At 31.9% G+C, this 4,734-nt stretch overlaps 1 pseudogene; it reads left to right on the forward strand.

Moving 5' to 3' along the window:
- Nucleotides 1–293: 293 nt before the first annotated feature.
- On the forward strand, nucleotides 294–2,245 carry LOC149562885 (COP9 signalosome complex subunit 2 pseudogene; annotated as a pseudogene).
- The last annotated feature ends 2,489 nt before the right edge of the window (nucleotides 2,246–4,734 follow it).

Genomic DNA, 4,734 nt, shown 5'->3' on the forward strand with positions numbered 1-4,734 from the left:
GCACCAAATGAATTATACTTTGTGGAGATATCAATTAGTTAGCTTTGTTATTCATGAAGAAATTCTAGTATAAACTATAAGAATGCTTAGATCATGTATTTAAAGAATGATCAAATGATCAACAATTTTCTTAAGAAGGTCAGAATCTAATTTCACAATTTTTGAAAAGTAATTTGGTACCAAACAAATAGTAAGGAAGATTAAAGCATCGTAATTGTAGCAAAATTGAATATGCATAAACAAATGAGAATTGTTATAATACATCATTAAACCTATGGAAACAAAGGTGATGTTTGGTGGAGTCTAATCCTCAAGCTACATTATCTGCTTTTGTTAAAGTTGTCAGAATGTGATGGGGACACAACCCAAGCACAAAATGGACACAACAGGAAAGGAAAATTTTATTAACTTTGTAAATAAGCTAATACATTCAGTATAGAGAAAATAGACTTCAAAACATGCCCTAGGGGCTTACAATAGTATAAATATGGAGATAATTTATCCTTTCAGTACCTCCTCTCAAACTCCACTTCGAACTGCCTTTTACAATGCTAGAAATGCTCTTAAATAAACACCGGAGGGTTAAAGATTAGGAATACATTCTAGAAAGTGCTAATTGGCATAACTTTTGAACTGTAGCTCCGATTGATGAACCATTTACATTTTCAAAAAGCTCTCGAAGCGCTCTATTGTCCTATGGACCAGCTTCTCTTGTCCCCCATTTTTTGGCCTTGTTCAAGGTCATTTAATGCCCCTACCTGACTTTGAAGCATTCTTAGGATGTCTCCAAAAACTGAAAAATTGCGATAACTTTCAAACCGTGGGGCCTTTTGACCTGATTCTTTTTCTAGAATGCTCTAAATTACAATGAAAATCTTTCAACCAATTTACACCTTCTAGTTCACCAAAATGATGGCTCAATTATATACTCCTATTTTTTTGGCATTTACACATATCCCAAGGTGATTAAAAACTCTATCTTAGAACACTGATAGTGGAACTAAGAGAGTTGGAACCTTTATTTGACCCAAATGGGTATTCAGAAATGAAAACACCTAAAATAGAAACTAAGTCTAAGTACACTTTTTTTGGGTGACACAAGATTGCCCTTATACCTCTGGATGCTCCTACATCAGAATGGAACCTCAGAAAGATCAATGGAGATCTAAGGCTTTGAAACAAACTATTAAGCTTCATTACCATTTGGGAAATTATAAAGAAATGATGAATTCTTATCAGAAGATGTTAACATATATTAAATCTGTAATAACAAGAAATTACAGTGAGAAGTGTATAAACAATATTGTGAATTTTATTTCTGGATCAACTAGTTAGAATCTAGACTTGCTTCAAGATATTTTTACAAACTACATTGAAGGCACTTGAAGAGGAGAAAAATGGGAGGCTTTGGTTCAAAACAAGTCTTAAGCTTTGAAAACTATGGTTTGACAAAGGAGAATATGGATGAATGAATAAGGTTTTGAAAGAGCTTCATAGATAATGTCAAAAATTAGATGGATCAGATGACGATAAGAAAAAGCCACTCAGCTATTGGAGGTTTACGCAATTGAGATTTAGATGTACACTAAAACTAAGAACAACAAGAAAATTATGCAATTGTACACCAAATCACTTGCTATCAAATCTGTTATATCCCATCCCTAAATTATGAGTATTATTCATTAATGTGGGTGTAAAATGCACATGGTTGAAGAACACTAAGCTAAGTCAACTACAAACTTCTTTGAAACTTTTAAGAACTATGAAAGAGTTGGGAATCATTGAAGAATTCAATGTCTCAAATATCTAGCTTTTGCAAACATGCTAATGGAATCTCAAGTAAATCCATTTGATGCTCAGGAAGCAAAGTCATACAAAAATGATCTAGAGATTTTGGCAATGACCAATCTTGTTGCTATGTACTAGAGAAATGAAATATTTGAGTTTTAGAAAATGTTAAAGTATAATCAAACAACAATATTGGATGATCCATTCATTCGCAACTATATTGAAGATCTCCTGAAGAATATCAAGAGACAAGTACTACTAAAACTCATCAAGCTTGCAAGTAGTAGTTCGAGTGATGGATCTAGCACTGGAGAAACAAAGTCCTCTTCTAATTGTAGAAAAGGATCTAGAGAGTCAAGCATTGGCTACTTTGATCTTAAATAAGTTTTGTACAAGGGTGAAGGTTTGTACTCTTAAGGACCCTAGTTTTGATAAGAATAGGAAAAATAACTTGTAGGATCTTGCTACACTAACTAGTGCATAGGTCATATTGGAGGAGCTTGGTATGAAGCTTGACAAAGTAGAACATGGCATGCACATAATTGTTAGGTAGATGATAGGTCTTCTAGTAAAAAAGAAATCTCATTTAAATGATATTTATTTTAGAATTTGAAAGGTTCCAATTGGTGCTGCATAAAATGAAAAGTTTTGGAAATATTTAAAATGGATTTAAATATGAAAGAGAAACTTGAAAGCTATGAAGACATAAATGTGAAAAGTCATAAGTTAGAAACTAAAAGGACAATTTTAGTAACTAAAAAGTCACCAAATGAGAAACTAAATAGTTTCCATGAGGAAAGTATTTATCATAAATTTTGGGATGGATTAGAGGTTCTTCTTTTCTGTAAAAAGTAGGATTGCTTGAGTAGAGGGGAGGGCATTTGTGTTTTTGGTATTTTGGTTTATGCATTGTAGATTGATAATAAATTTTTGTAACATATTTGGTTGAGATTGTGAGAAAATGTAGTCAGAATGTTGTGTTTGTTGTGTTTAAAACAAGAAATATTTTGTTATGAATCAGAGTATTTGAGCATCACTTTTTCTAATTACTTTCAATCAGAGTATTTTTATAATCAGTTTTGAGCACTTCCTTGCATTTTTAGCTAAATGGTGAATGGGTGATAGATCAGAGTACTATCATTTGTTCCTATCATAAGGATTAGTATGTTTAATCTTCATTCTCATTTCATGTCATTGAATTTTCATAATTAGCAACATCATTGCATTACCAATGTCGAGAAGTCATAGGAATTGTGGGCTCTTGGTATTGGCTAGACTTAGGAACTAGAATATGCCTGAGTTAGTTCTATCTAGGGCTAGCTTGGTTTGCCTCTTCCATTCTAGGGTTAAGAACATACCCAATTAGTTTAGAAACTAGTAAATTCATTGAATATCATTTGATAAGGGAGTTGTACCTTTCAATTTAGAGGAAATCTATCAACCTAAAGATAGATTATCCAACTATTGGTATCGGGTCATTCTTTTAGATTTGGGCATTTAAGAGTTAAATTAAAAGGAACCAATCTATTTGCCAATAGAGTTATAGATATAATAGCTTTAACATGGAAAGATACATTGTTTCTAACTCTGATAATGCCTCCATCATAACTTTTGAAATCAACAAACTTGTTCATATCACCAGTCATATGATGTGAACAATCATTGTCAATTATCCAATAAGATTTATTTTCAACCTATAATATCAAAGTAATTTTCTCTAGAGTTTCTTCTTTAATAGCCACAAATCCTATTTCATCATCACTAGCACTTACCGCTTGTTCATCAAATCCATTTTCTTCATTGGAATATAAAGAATTTCTATCTCTTCTAGGTTTGAACTTTCCTCTATACTTTTTTCTCTCTTTTAGGACACTTAGATCCATAATGACCAAACTTATTACAAGTCTAACATTTAAATATTTTCTTCATATATTTTTCTCTTCTTATAAGAAGGTCTACTCTTATCTTTCTATCCTCATCAAATTTGCTACTACTAGAAAAAATCTCCTCTAGCACTTATGCTCCTTGACAGATTAGGTCAAATGTTTAGGTTACTAAAAGTTGTCTCTATTCTAGACAATTCTCCAAACTATCTAAGCTTATTCTCAACTTCTTCAAGCCTCACAAGTAATGTTTTCTTGGTGAAATCTTTGGCACAAGGGATTAACAATTGTATTATTTGAGCTACCTACTTAAATGGTGGTGTTAAACTCTTCAATATATTCCAAATCACTTCGTCATCTTCCTTGGTTACTCGAGATATGATACCTACAGTAATTTTTGATATTATACCTACATGTGCTCTATAGATTCATCTTCCATATTTTAATATCTTGAAATGTACAAATCCAATTTTTCTTAGAATTTACATCACCTTCAAAACTATTTTCCAAAACTTTCCAAATCTTATGAGAAGTATCAAGTGTTTTTACCTGGTTGTACTCTACTTTAGGACATGTAGACAATAGTTCTTCTCTAGCTCTAATGTTGCATATAAAAATTTCTCTCCCATCCTCGGTACAAGTTTCTAACTCACTTCAAAAATAATTGTCTTTTCTGATTTTGTTAAGATCTAATAGCCTAGACCCATACACAATAGATGTGTCTTCATCTTTTCCTTCTAGCTATCATAATTTGTTCCATCAAACTTTGGACTATCTAATCCAAATATGTTAGCAATTGATCTCCCAAAGTTGTTAAACTTTATCTTCAAGTACCTACTACTCTAATACCAATTATTAAAAATAATAGTCCACCAAGATAACTAAGAGGTGAGGGGATGAATTAGTTCTACAATTAAAATACTTATCAACCTTAAATAATCTTAACAATTCAATCAAAGTAAAAAAAAACCATAAGAAGATGCACATACATAATTACACTAAATTTATGAACTAGGGAAATCCTTGAATAGAGGGAAAACCCTGGTGGGAATGATTCCCACAA

The sequence above is a fragment of the Cupressus sempervirens genome, chromosome 4 (assembly GCF_028749045.1).
Source record: "Cupressus sempervirens isolate cs-2001-9-10 chromosome 4, ASM2874904v1, whole genome shotgun sequence".
NCBI classification, from domain to species: domain Eukaryota; kingdom Viridiplantae; phylum Streptophyta; class Pinopsida; order Cupressales; family Cupressaceae; genus Cupressus; species Cupressus sempervirens.